At 43.6% G+C, this 15,278-nt stretch overlaps 1 protein-coding gene across 6 annotated transcripts in view; it reads left to right on the top strand.

Moving 5' to 3' along the window:
* LOC126458130 (kinesin-like protein unc-104) overlaps positions 1-15,278 on the top strand; it is a 376,183-nt gene that overhangs the window by 28,911 nt on the left and 331,994 nt on the right. For 5 of the 6 annotated variants that reach the window (XM_050094971.1, XM_050094972.1, XM_050094969.1 and 2 more), the window contains exon 1: positions 9,600-9,779. The exons of the other annotated variant lie outside the window; for it this stretch is intronic. The gene's annotated coding sequence lies outside the window, so the exon portion shown is untranslated. Of the gene's footprint in view, positions 1-9,599; positions 9,780-15,278 lie in introns of those variants that run through there. 6 annotated transcript variants of the gene reach the window in all.

Below are 15,278 nucleotides of genomic sequence, written 5' to 3'. Positions count from 1 at the left end.
ATAATCCACGCGGTACGTTTTGAAAGGCGCGGCGTAGTCGGTGTGAAGGCGCTGGCATAAGACCTTTGCATTTATGATGCCTCCTCTACGCAAAAAGCAGATGACTAGGACGCTATCACGACCGTTAAACACTGAAGCCTAATCCTTTTTTTATTAAGAATTTGATAAAGAACTGGATCGTGAAATCCCAGGAGTGCACAAGCTCAGTCCACACTAGCGAAACAACAATCCTATTGAATTTTTTTCTCAATCCTTGATCTTAGTTCGTCAGTCACAACTGAAAGTCTCCCTTATCGTTGTCCATTATTGATTGTTCGTTCGTACGCCATTAAACGTGCACCAGTTTCGAACTGAAACCTACTTCATCACATTTACATAGACTTCGGCTATGTGCCTGTAACTTTCGATGAGGCACAGTTCAGGAACCGTATTACACTACGAACCTCACACTTGGTGGAATCGTTAATTTTGTCACATATTTTAACTCCCACATCTATACCCTGCAAGCAACATTACGGTGTGCGCCAGAGGGTATTTTATGTACTCGGTCAACGTCGTGATTTAACGCAAAGAGTTGTTGATGAAATTTATTTTCTTAACAACCAGTCTTGGTCATAGACCATCATCAGGTTCATAAAAGTATTTACAACAACACATTAGGGCTTATAAAATCATTGGCATCAGATCTGTATCTGTACTAATAATAAAACCGCCGTGTCTGTCTTTTTGAACATGCTAATCTCCAATATTACTAGACGAATTTTCGTGGAATTTTCACTTGTAACTTGAGCGTAGCTTGGGACGACGTGCAGGCTTTATTTAATCGAATATTATAATTTAAAGTTTTATTCATAATCGTCTGCTCAGCTTAGTGGTTCGAAGGTTTAACCATCAAGGCGTAGGACACCAGAGAACCAATAAATAGTGCTTCAAATGGCTCTGAGCACTATGGGACTTAACATCTGAGGTCATCAGTACCCTAGAACTTAGAACTACTTAAACCTAACCAAAAGGACGTCACACACATCCATGCCCGAGGCAGGATTCGAACCTGCGACCGTAGCGGTCGCGCGGTTCCAGACTGAAGCGCCTAGAACCGCTCGGTCACAAAGGCCGGCAATAGATGGTGCTGTTTGTTTTCTTAACTGAGTGACAAATCTATTTTCGGACGTTTACGTCAGCGACAGAATTAAGCACTGCAATTTTATCTTTACGAATGCAAACTAACAGCGAATCTCTAATCATACTACTTCAGAAGTTGTACACCAAGAGCTTTGTAAGTGAAAACTAAATTCTACGTACCTGAAGCCTTGGGAAGGCCAGTGAATCATCAGCCCGGCTTGGGTGAGGGGGGAATTGTTGTGGGGGAGGAGACCAGACAGCGAGGTCATCGGTCTCATCGGATTAGGGAAGGACGGGGAAGGCATTTGCCTGAAGCGATTTAGGGAAATCATGGAAAACCTAAATCTGGATGGCCGGACGCGGGATTGAACCGTCGTCCTCTCGAATGCGAGTCCGTTGTGCTAACCACTGCGCCACCTCGCTCGGTCCCGGATTGGTATTAAAACTTTAGACTGGACTAGTATGCACACAAACACATCCAATAAATACCTGGGCAACGCCGGATCCCTCAACTAGTAATAAAATAAAATCCATGTACTCGTCAGTATTGTCACATAGCAACATAAATTACATCTCCAGTCATAAACTGCACCAGACACTACTTATATAGTACGCTGAATGACTCCGAACCGAGCACTAATGCTAACTGCTGATGTATCACTTTTACATATTTCTAAATATTATAATTTATTACGCCTCTAAAGACCAAGAGTTCTAAGTGGCTGTTCAAATTTACTGTGGTTTCCGGATCAATGTCTTTTCATAATCATTCCCCGTAGAGCAAAGAGATGAGCGCAGGCTTCCTATATTATTTTACTTATTTATCCGTTCTACTCAGCAAGACAAGGGACCTCAGACACACTCTTGGACCTGCATCTAACCAGACATCGTTACATAATTAACATAGCAGTTTGCATAACATCAATCCGTACACGATGATGATTATGACTATTATTATATTTAGTCCATTACATTTCGAGCATTACGCCGCGAAAAGTTGAAAATGCACATTATTATATTTACTAATGAATGTATTATAGTAATGTTTATCGTATTGGCATTGTTGTAAGTAATTTCCTCACAACATAACGTTCCTGTCCATAATCTGAAATGACATTCTGACAGATTCGCACAACAGCTGTATAGATGAGATCAGACCTGGAGAAGAAATTGAGTGATTTGAGGAAGAGCGAGAAATAATAAAATAATCTCTGTTGATGCATCGTGGCTACGGGACGGCGGCCGGCCAAATATTTACCAAAGAAAGATACCCAAACATCCGTATGTTTCCAGAAGTTAATTTATACAGACGAGCAGTTTCGGCATCACATTAACGCCATCTGCAGGACCCTATGCACCCCGTGTATGGATAATCAGATACATCGATGCATACCTGACTGGAGCCATCAGTACCGCGAATTTGTATGTGGACTGTTTACTTCGAAGACTTGATTTGAGCTGTTGTCAAGTCTTCAAAGTACACACTCCACAAACAAATTCACCGAATCAGGATATTGGTAGCCTCAGTTATAGATGCATCGCTGTATCTAATTGTCTATACGTGGAGTACATAGGGGCCTGACATTAATGAGACGCCGAAACTGGTCGTCTAAATAAAATAACTTCTGAAAACATGCGGCTGTATGGCGATTTATCTTTGGTAAATGGTAGGGTAAATATGCATATGACACAGAAGAAAAAGCGAGAAACAAATAGGGATTAGGAAAGTTGTGTTCGCAGTGTGACAGCAATACTCGTTTCTCTGTTGAGCAGAACGACAATACACTCCTGGAAATTGAAATAAGAACACCGTGAATTCATTGTCCCAGGAAGGGGAAACTTTATTGACACATTCCTGGGGTCAGATACATCACATGATCACACTGACAGAACCACAGGCACATAGACACAGGCAACAGAGCATGCACAATGTCGGCACTAGTACAGTGTATATCCACCTTTCGCAGCAATGCAGGCTGCTATTCTCCCATGGAGACGATCGTAGAGGTGCTGGATGTAGTCCTGTGGAACGGCTTGCCATGCCATTTCCACCTGGCGCCTCAGTTGGACCAGCGTTCGTGCTGGACGTGCAGACCGCGTGAGACGACGCTTCATCCAGTCCCAAACATGCTCAATGGGGGACAGATCCGGAGATCTTGCTGGCCAGGGTAGTTGACTTACACCTTCTAGAGCACGTTGGGTGGCACGGGATACATGCGGACGTGCATTGTCCTGTTGGAACAGCAAGTTCCCTTGCCGGTCTAGGAATGGTAGAACGATGGGTTCGATGACGGTTTGGATGTACCGTGCACTATTCAGTGTCCCCTCGACGATCACCAGTGGTGTACGGCCAGTGTAGGAGATTGCTCCCCACACCATGATGCCGGGTGTTGGCCCTGTGTGCCTCGGTCGTATGCAGTCCTGATTGTGGCGCTCACCTGCACGGCGCCAAACACGCATACGACCATCATTGGCACCAAGGCAGAAGCGACTCTCATCGCTGAAGACGACACGTCTCCATTCGTCCCTCCATTCACGCCTGTCGCGACACCACTGGAGGTGCGCTGCACGATGTTGGGGCGTGAGCGGAAGACGGCCTAACGGTGTGCGGGACCGTAGCCCAGCTTCATGGAGACGGTTGCGAATGGTCCTCGCCGATACCCCAGGAGCAACAGTGTCCCTAATTTGCTGGGAAGTGGCGGTGCGGTCCCCTACGGCACTGCGTAGGATCCTACGGTCTTGGCGTGCATCCGTGCGTCGCTGCGGTGCGGTCCCAGGTCGACGGGCACGTGCACCTTCCGCCGACCACTGGCGACAACATCGATGTACTGTGGAGACCTCACGCCCCACGTGTTGAGCAATTCGGCGGTACGTCCACCCGGCCTCCCGCATGCCCACTATACGCCCTCGCTCAAAGTCCGTCAACTGCACATACGGTTCACGTCCACGCTGTCGCGGCATGCTACCAGTGTTAAAGACTGCGATGGAGCTCCGTATGCCACGGCAAACTGGCTGACACTGACGGCGGCGGTGCACAAATGCTGCGCAGCTAGCGCCATTCGACGGCCAACACCGCGGTTCCTGGTGTGTCCGCTGTGCCGTGCGTGTGATCATTGCTTGTACAGCCCTCTCGCAGTGTCCGGAGCAAGTATGGTGGGTCTGACACACCGGTGTCAATGTGTTCTTTTTTCCATTTCCAGGAGTGTACATTGGGATGTGGCGAGAGGGAAACTACGCCGACGGTAACGCCATCATAAATTGTTTCCGAAAAGTTCCATTTGCTCTCATTTCTGCATACGCTATCGCATTACGGGCATGAATTAATCTTTAGCTATTTCATTCGAAGAGATATTGATAGATCCATGAGCCAGTTTTCGAGCGATATAGCACGCTTACTGCATTTCCGTGACCCAGTGAACTGTTTAACCAAATCCCGCTTTTCATTGTGAGTAGATGCGTGGGTGAACCCGCGAACACGTGTCAGTTTCCCAGGATCCGCGCATTTGGTGGAAATGTCACGCTGGGGCTCTATTTACACACGATATTGCAGAGATCACGTTACGTAAATTCATTTTCAACGAGAAGCTAAACAAATCAGGCGTTGCTTTCAGATGTCTCATCTGTGTGCTGGATCACGAACTCGAATAGTAATAGGCCGGATTATGTACAATTGGAACCTTTAGTGCACTGCAGCGGACGCATCTAATAACAAGAGATACCTATACGAAATCTTTAACCTTCTTCCTCTGTGTCTCCCAATAACTTTTCTTTACAGAACACACATCGCTGTGTGGAGGTCTGGAGAATTAAATTGCGTCACAGTATGCTGTACTCCTATCTTACTGATAGTGAACTAATTGTGCTACTGTTAATAGTGACGACACTCTCTCTCTCTCTCTCTCTCTCTCTCTCTCTCTCTCTCTCTCACACACACACACACACACACACACACACACACACACACACACACACACACATTGTAATGTGCGATCTACTACTGCGATGTGCGATGTTTCGACACAGTAAGACATCACCTTGCCTTTAACTTGGCTCCCTGTTATGCTGATACTCAGGTACAACGACCATCTTATTGTTTATCGGAACACGTGAACCCTACTGACGATTCCGTGTTGTGTTCGGGGTTAAAAAGAAATTCAGTATATAGTATTACCACATTTACTAGTTTTCTATACTTCACTCTTTCGGAAGATCGTAGTACCGTTTCTTAATGAGGTAAAACAAGCTTTTGTAATCATACCTTTGCACAATACTATGAAAAATGTATCGCAGACTTGAGCACCTTATACAAAAGTATATCAATCGACACAGACTCTGTTCAACATTAATAGGTAAATAAAAGATAAAATCATCACGGACTTATATTAAGAGAAGCCAGTATAGGTGGAAATTTACTAACTCAAAAAACGGTTTAAGATGTTTCCTGCAGTAACATAAGAAATTCCTTTCTTTTGTCTTTTACAAGAAATTCAATTGCGTCAACCAACGATACATCTTTGCGCCAAGTCTGAGGTATTCCTCTTTTACACTTAATACTTTCCTTGGTGTTAACCATAGAGTAAATATCTCTGGAGTGAGCATTGCGTTCTGCGCATGTTGTCAACATTAAACCAGGATTGTCACGTGTTTTCGGAACTTCGCTGTGCGTTTGTGCTTTCTGCAGCGTTTGAAGTTTATAATATCAAGTGTTTTTGCTGTGTTTCACCGTTATTTGCTAGTGTAATAGCGATGGTGAATTACTGTTGTTGCTACGGATGCAAAGAAAAATATGTGAAAAGAGGGATAGTAACTTTTCATGGGTGCATACCATGTAGCTCTAACTATAGTTATCAAAATAGTAAGAGACACTGTATATGTTAAAAAATTTTGAGACGCATTATAATTAAGGTTTGATTCTGTAGACCTATTTTTCTACGATTTTATGACTATATAATAGATATTACGGCTCGTACAAAAGCTTACAAACAATTGCTTCCTCTCGTAAATTTGCTAGTGGAACAGGAAAGGGGATGGTTAGTTGTTTCAGCAAATACTATCCTCCATGCATTTATCAGTGACTTGTCGATTATGTGTATAGATTACTCAGTCTATTATTTATTTAATAAACTGGGAGCAAGTACGTAAAATGCGTTAAATAAATACTTCAAAGTGTCACCAGTAAGAAAAATGGTGCTTTAGGTCGCAAAAACGAGAGAATAAATACGCAGAAGAAGCAGAAAAAAGGGACGAATTAGCGGCGATTTAATCGCTAATGTGTGGCAAATTCGGTGTTTTCGGACACTTGCAAAAGTACTAGCGTACTGTCAAGTCGTTTTGCAAGACTATCACTGCAAAAATGTACGTCAGGCTCTGTAATACTATAAAGTGCCGTATCATACCGAAAACTACAAAAAAGTCCAGTGCATCTGAACTGTGACACCTATCGCAAAGAAGCAGGATGTAATATCACTTGCCGTTAGAAGTTACGTAGCTGGTTTATTCCCGGTATCAAATGGATACTGTTAAAATGTCTGCGCAACATATATAAATAATCCACGACACGTTCGAAAAGAATCCGTCTGTATTAGGGATGTAGTGACATTCTCAATATACAGGGCGCTATACGGACAAACACACGACGTCCCGAGAACATGTGACCAGGCCGGCAATGTATGTTGACAATACAAAATCTGTTCTGTGCACGTGAATGCTCACTCCAGAGATATTTACTCTATGGTGTTAACCGGCACTAAATACATTTCTTTATCTGATTACGTATTCTCGAGCTTTTTCATTCTACTACGATGTTATAGGACTGCATGAATATCTCTTTTTCTTATTACTTCCTTTCATTATTTAAATCCATTTCCGCATTTAAATCATCTGCGCGTGCGATATCTGTTCGTAATATACGGCAACGATATTACTAACTCTGTTCGGTTGAGATACCATTCGACAAGCAACCGAAATGAAGTACTGTCCATATTTGCTACAGAAATAGGAAATTTACGACCAGCTAACACTTCGCCAATCTAAGACTTTAAAATCTTTTGTTATTTTCTTTCAGATTTTCTCTTATCCGTAAACCTTGTTGGTTTTCTCACCATGAAGTAATCAAACTAGCATTCTTTCTATTCTTTTATCTTTACTAGCTAGGAGCAATGTCAATTTAATTCTTTTGTTATCTCTTTAGGAGTTAAAAATACGTCTACCTAGAACATTGTATTTTCTGTACTACAGCGTATTCTTTAGGTTCCAGAAGCTCTGGAGTACTTAAAGAAATACATCTACCAAAGATGAAGTCTTTAAAATTTTTACAGCGGAAACCACTCGGCTTGGTAATTCTGAATTCGCGCACAAATATTCATATTGTCTTATCCTTGGCCGTGATATAAAGTAAATTCCAGTTGATTAGTATCATTAAAAATGACAGCATCTACCGAAACTTTGACTTCATTATTAACAGTGAGGCGTGACCTTTTTCAAGGTAGCAGTTGTAGTGGGATGCCTAAGGCCAACGCCTGAAGAGGTAGAGCTTTTCATAACGGGAATAGGTCTGTCTTGGGGGACACCTCACAGCTACGTACGTTAACGGCAGTCACTTCTCAGGACTCGACTTACCGTACCCGTGAGCCTGCTCTCCAAAAAGTCTGAGCCCACCAGATGAAATGACTTCTACGATGACTCAAACTAGACTTCCTATCTCTCTCATGCAAAAGCTGTTCGGAACCATTAATTTGAACAAGCACGTAGCGCCACCTCGACTCATTGTAACTTCATTGTCGGTGTTGGCTTGCGATGCATCCGAACGGTGGCCGGTTGCCCCGTTGTGTTGTGTTATCGCTGATTTCTGCTATGACCATAAGCTGCGTCACTGTTACGACGTGCATCGGCTTACTCGTGACTTCATATGAACCAGCGCATCTACAAAATATTAACAACAAAAATACATAAGCAGTCATACACATAAATTTCCGTAGATAACCATTGTTTCAAAAAAAAAAAAAATGGATCTGAGCACTATGGGACTTAACGTCTGAGGTCATCAGTCCCCTAGAACTTAGAACTACTTAAACCTAACTAACCAAAGGACATCACACACGTCCATGCCCGAGGCAGGATTCGAACCTGCGACCGTAGCGGTCGCGCGGTTCCAGACGGAAGCGCCTAGAACCGCTCGGCCACATCGGCTGGCTAACCATTGTTTCGATACGCATTTGTAACCGGTTGTCGAGCAAGAGTAAAGGCAAATTAAAATTGTCCTCCTGGCACAACACACACTCATGCACGCACGCGCAAGCACACACACACACAAACACACACACACACACACACACACACACACACACACACACACACACACACAATTAAATCCAAGAGCTGTATCTAAGAACGAGCTATGTCTCAGGCAAGAAGTAGTTTCGTCAGAAATTCACTTACGCCTCGGTTTACGCGTTTATGGTTTACGTTAAACAGTATCAATGAAGGCCCAAGTCTTTTTTATCGTTTTATGTTTGATATCTTACCGAGTCGAAAAAATATAGTGATGTGAATGCAGTTAAATGTATTCAAATACCGCTATTTCAGAGAGTCGTGGACCAAATAAGACTTCATTCTGGATAATGTCGTGAATGATTTTGCACACTATGGTTGCAATGCACCTTGTACAGAGTTTGACAGAAATCTCTGGTATATTAATCGTATGAAATTATATGTTCCAGAGACATACCTGGTGAGCAGGAAACTTGGGATCGAATCTTAGCCTTGGTACAAATTTTAATTTATTGCTTCGGCCTGTATTCGTTATCACAGATAAAGTTGAGAATTAATCTGTCTCTGGAACATATAATTTCGTATGATTAATGTAACACGCACGCCCGAGGTACAGGCAGCTTTATACCCATTTCGTTCAATGTTGTCTGAAGTTATTAAACGGATATACAGTTGAGAAGTTGGGCTGTGAATAACTAAAAATGTGCCTATATCTCTAATAGCGACAGCATAATTTAACAGATATCACTATTACATTTCAGATTATCTGAGCATCTCTGCTGTTTTCCCCCTAAAAATTGTTTCACTGTTTTGTTCTATTGCGCGCTGAAACATTCATCATAGTGTAGTGAAATATTTCTAGGTCGTCGCATCAATGTTTAATTGCCTGTAAAAAGTGTCATGTTAGCGCATAGAGATCGATGGATTTAAAAAGCTGTTCCTCTGTAGGTTGTAATATTTTCAGAGTGATGAATCAGCTTCGGTACCCTAGAGATTGCGAGTATTTTGACTTGGAGCGCATCGCGCGCCGTACTAGTAGCATCCCGCCGCAGCGCGGCGCCACAGTCGCGCTCCGTATTGACGCAGGTCGCGAGCCGTATATCGACCAGCCAGCTCGGTCAGCGCCGGGGATGCGCGCGCATCGAGGTGACGTCACTGCAGCCGCTCGGGCTCTCGAGCAGCGCGCTGCCTCAGACAGTTGACAGACACCGAGGAAGGAAGGTTACGTTTCGGCGGAAAATGTGCGCACCCGCAAACGCGAGACGCGCCACCCCGGGTCCACCGCAGTGACGTCACGCGATTCTAGCCAAGTACACCCTTTTTCTGCACGGCAGACGCTGCATCCCGCTCTAGTGTGCTCCGATTCAGAACCGTGAGAGCTGCAAACTGTAAGTACATGTTTGGTGTGTCCGTTGGAGAAGCGCTGGCGACGCATCTGCGAGAGAGGTTCGCAGCTGCGGTGTAGCGTAGAGTAGCTATCAGCCGCTGCGCGATGCTATTGTCGGCATGATGAGTGCCATGGCAGCACAGATTTAATGTGGCTTTCCATAATTCTGAACATTAACGACGAATTTTCGTCTCAGTCCTAGATCACTTATCCGAAGAATTGTGGCTATGTTAATAGCACAGAGAGATCTCGTAGGCCAACATCATTGGACACGAACACAATTGACTTGCGTTTACAAAGGAAAAAGCGGAACCAGCAAGCAGACATGTGGCCACTGAAACGCCGCTTCGTGTTCAACCAGTGTGACGACGACCCGGTTGCGAAGCGAGTTTCATTCTGGCGCAGTTCTGTTGGCGTGCAGTGTTAACTAGTCGCACTGAAAGATATTTTATATCATACGTTAGTGCTTCTTTATTGTTTCTTAGCTTAAAATTGGGTGGTCTGCGTTATGGCCATCATTTGGCGGTGGACGATATTGTGTTGCTTGCCTTGTATGTGACATTTGCGAGCAGTATTCTTGTGTTCCTTTACGAGTGTAAATTGGCGTTACAGCACAATATGGGAACGGCCGCGAATTAGACGATCGTCATTGTTTCGATTATTACTACCCTCTGCATCATTAGGAGTAAAACTGACAGTAGACGCGGCGCGAATATCGGGACTTCAATATGTAACGATTTATTTTTATACGTCCTTTTATTGGCCTCTGGGTACACCGATACAGTCAGTTCAAACCTACAGGGTTACCTTTCAACAAAGGGATAATTAATTTAAAAAAAGCTAATTAATTTAAAAAACAAAAATTCCACAACACTTAAATAAGTAGAGCGACCAGAAATCTTCTGCATCATACATGAAGAAATAAACAAAGTGAAACACACACACACACACACACGCACACGAAGTAATCGATTACGTTCTGATAGCAACTTGCCGCCGCGGGAAAATTCTTTGGAAAATTTTACGTTTTGTTATGCTCAGAGTTAAAGAGATAACGATTTTTTGCTCCAATATGATATTTTACACATTTTATGCCATATTTAGATTAAATATTCATTAGGAGTATATTGTTATTTTTTTAATTTTAAAAAAGGATACAAGAAACGTCTTCATACCAGGACACAACATTTAAAGGGTAAGAATTACGATCCTCCACCACCTCCCCCTCCCGTTTCCCATAAATTTTTTATAATTTACGTACGCATGCTCCAAAATACTTCTCGGAGATTTATCTGACATGTATTACAGCTTTTCTGTATTTACCTTGCAGTTTATTTAATTATAATGAAAAGCAAGTTGACAATGGGGAGAACGTAGACGTCGCGCTACAGACGGGTCCGTCTGTTACCACGACGTCTTTCGCATATACGTTGGTTGGCTTCGTCGACTTCCAACCCATCCCTCACACCCCCATGAACCTATACCTGAGGCTACGGTACACATTATTTCAGATCGCAAACAAGTTTTCGAGGGCGGGAGGGGCGGGGGAAATACCACACTGGAAATTCTTCAAAGGTGTAATGGGAAGGAGAAAGAGAGAGAGAGAAATGCCACTGTGTGTGTGTGTGGGGGGGGGGGGGGGGGGGGGGCGTGCGTGCGTCAGCCCCTGATTGCCATTGTGTGTGTTAATAATAGTCACGTGCAGTCAAGCAGATGTGAACGGAATCTGTGAGAACTGCGCTTTCAGCAACACAGTGACAGATTGACCTGTACTGTGAGCCGAGGCAGTGGAGAGAACAGGTGCGGCAGTGGCAGCGGTGAATGGCGAGGTGTTGGCTGGTTGTGCAGCTGTCCGCCAGTTATCGATCGGATAGCTCGCGCCCCGCCGGCACCGACCCCCGGCTGTGTGGACCTCTGCCTCTGACACCGACACCCGCTGCTCAACCTCGCCCTCCCCTGAGCCGCTCCTTTTAAAGACACATCACCCGCCGCGTGTCGCAGCCATCAACATATGGACCGCCCCTCCATATGTTTCACAGGCGCTCACAGTTTGGAACTTACCCTGCCCTGGTTTCTTTTTTGGAAGCGAGTGCCCACATAGTGGACTACAGTAAAGGAAACCAAACAAAAATTGTGAGTAAGAATCAAAGTTTCAGGGAGAAGAAATAAAAACTTTGAGGTTTGCCGATGTCATTGTAATTCTACCAGAGGCAGCAAAGGATTTGGAAGAAAAGTTGAATGGAATGAGCAGCATCTTGAAAGAATGCTATCAGATCAACATCAACAAGAGCTAAAGATGGATAATGGAATGTAGTCGAGTTAAATAAGGTGATGCTGTGGGAATTAGATTAGAAAACGAGACACTGAAAGTAGTAGATGAATTTTGCTATTTCGGCAGCAAAATAACTGATTACGGCCGAAGTAGAGAGAATATAAAATGTAGACTGGTAATGGTAAGGAAAGCGTTTCTGAAAAGAGAATTTTGTTAATATCACTTATAGATTTAAGTGTTAGGAAGTGTTTTCTGAAGGTATTTGTATGGTATGTATATGGATGTGAAACGTGAGCGTTGAAAAGTTTAGACACCAAGAGAATAGAAGCTTTTGAAATGTGGTGCTATAGAAGTATAGAAGAATGCTAAATAGTAGAAGGGTAGATTGCATAACTAATGAGGAGGTACAGCCTTTGAAATGTGATGCTATAGAAGAATGCTAAATATTAGAAGGATGGATTGCGTAACTAATGATGAGGTGCTGAACAGAATTGGGGACAAAAGAAATTTGTGGCGCAACTTGAATAGAAGAAGGGATCGGTCGATAGAACGCATTCTGAGGCATCAAGGAGTCAGGAGTCACCAATTAGAGGGAAGTGTGTGTGTGTGTGTGTGTGTGTGTGTGTTAGAGAGAGAGAGGAGAGCCGGAGGATAAAATCGTAAACGGATACCAAGAGATGAATAAAGTAAGCAGTAAGATAGTTCTGCTGTCTGTTACAAATGCTGTCTTTCTCAATACTGTTTCGCGAAAAGAACGTCTTCTTCCCTCCAGGGATTCCCATTTGAACTCACGAAGCATCTCCGTAGTACTCGCGTGTTGATCGAACCTACCGGTAACAAATCTAGCACCACTTATCTAAGTTGCTTCGATGTCTTCCTTTAATCCGACCTGGAGAGAATGTCAAATACTCGAGCGGTACTCCAGAAGTTCAAGAATAGGTTGTACTAGCTTACTTACACGGTCTCCTTTATACATGGGCTACACTTTTCTAGAATTCCCTCAGTACACCGAAGTTGACCATTCGCCTTCCCTACAACGGACCTCGTTGATTTTGTCCCGCTTTGCAACGTTATTCCTAGGTATTTAAAGTTTTCCACATTCAGAGCAAGCTGGCATTCATCACACCAGATGAAAATTCTATCCAAGCCGCCCCCATTCCTTATACAGTCACTCAGACGACAGTTTCTTGTACACAGCGATCAGTCGCTGATGGCAGCTCACCTTATTAAGACTTTCGACCATCTTCACATATTTTTATCTTGTTTGCAGTGGAATACACAAAATTTCTCCGTCGCGTAGGGCTGTCTCAACACTAAAATTCGTTCGTATTTTAATGTTGGAGCCGACATGCACAACGACGAAACTGACGTGTTACACTGAAACGAAATTAAAATATCTGAAGACGTCCGCTGATGGCTGAAACCGGTAATCACGTGTATCGCTTCTAAACCTTGACTTTAATACATATTAAATCATATATTTTCAACGGTAACTGTATCCTCTGGAAGGCAGGATGTCGGCTCATGCAGTAGAAGTAGCTAACTGTCTTCAGTGTGTCTTATTCACCACTGAATTTGTAACTGTTACTTTACGTAAAATCCAATACGGATATGAGCATTTCTAAAACGGCTGTCTAGAATTCCGTCGCCTGCGATTTCCGGTGGTCCATGATTGGAAGTCATGACACGTCTACATCTTCAAAAACTTGTACAGCTAGCCATTTTCTGAGCTGTAATAGCGCTCTAAGGGAATGTCCGCAAATATTTGTACTGTCGTGTTGGCAGTCTGGGGAGTGCATCGTCTTAGTTGAAGATAATTGCAGATCTCGGCTTTCTACCTCATCCTTCCTGAACGGCACGTGTGTTTTCAAAGTGAATAATAATACGCCTGAGGTGTTATTGATGTCTATTGTACCATACAGTTCACCACGCCGCATTTTGGAGTTTTTCACCATTGCTGAATCACAATAACATCATTGCATGGTCAAAAAAAAAACGCATTTGTTTACTACCAGACACGAAGTAGAAGAAAATATCCTCTTCATATCTCCGTTGGCGTCTAAAAATAAGTGCCCAAATGTCATTGTTTTTCTTTTGCGTGTTTTTGATATGCACATTGCCCACAGTCCCGATAATTCAGCTTCTAGCTAACAGTTCGGTGCTGTGGGACCCAAACCACCTGTTGAAAATTCATAGTAAGTAGAAAAGTAAGCCGGCGAGTATCCAGCACTTCCATTCATGCGCTCATCGATGTCTGAAAAGTGTTTCGTGCACTTTCCCTGCCACTACTCGACGTCCTCATTCGTACGTCATCCGCTAAATGCTCCACATCAGAGCCTTACTTTTTCGCCACCCGTTACTTTTGGTCCATGAACGTCACACAAATCAAGACCAATATCAGCCACATTACGCATGAAGAAATGAATGCGTCAATGTGTGACTGGCTGGATACTCATGCCAGCACCCTGACTTGGACGTAGTGTCACCTAAGTACTCGTACCACTGACATGTTTCTTGCGGCCTTTTGATAATTATATATTAACGACGTGATGAACAACACAGTACATTCAGTTCAATTCCGGCTCCAACTTGTGCTTGTTCATGTACTGTACACGGATACTCCGCCAGCCACCTTATCTTAAGGATACTTCTGCCATCACATTCATTTGTGCCCCTTCCTGTTCCAGTTGCGAATGGCGCGTCAGAAGAACAACTGTCTATCAGACTCCGGATAAGCTCTAATTGCTGTGATTTTGTCGTCGTCATTTCGCGAGATGTATGTTTGAGGAAGTGACATGTTGCCTGACTTCTAAGAACGTACGCAGTTATAATTTTAACCGTAAACGGTGCGCAGAGCTAATCCTTTAACATCTGTCTCTGGAGTTTGATGAATAGCTCTCTAAACCTCTGGCACTTACTGAGCGAGCCCGTGACAAAATGTCCCGTTCTTCTTTAACTCTTCTCAGTCTCCCCTATTAATCCCGCCCATTAAGGCTTCAGGTTTGAGAAGCAGTACTGAAGGCTTGGTCCAAACGTTCAGACAAAAAAGTAGTCTCCCCAAGAGATATCATTACAAACATCATTTAATACTAGGTAATCCTTGGACTTGATAACCGCCTGGATTTGGTTAGGAAGTGAGTCCTCAAGATGCTGCAGTACTCAGATTAAGCCATTCACGGAGGATCTGATCGCGCAATTCCATCAAATTGCGGAGATGATGGCGTCGGT

Source organism: Schistocerca serialis, chromosome 2 (genome assembly GCF_023864345.2).
Source record: "Schistocerca serialis cubense isolate TAMUIC-IGC-003099 chromosome 2, iqSchSeri2.2, whole genome shotgun sequence".
NCBI classification, from domain to species: Eukaryota; Metazoa; Arthropoda; class Insecta; order Orthoptera; family Acrididae; genus Schistocerca; species Schistocerca serialis.
The sequence above is the reverse complement of the archived record's forward strand: the minus strand, read 5'-3'. Positions and strand labels throughout refer to the sequence as shown.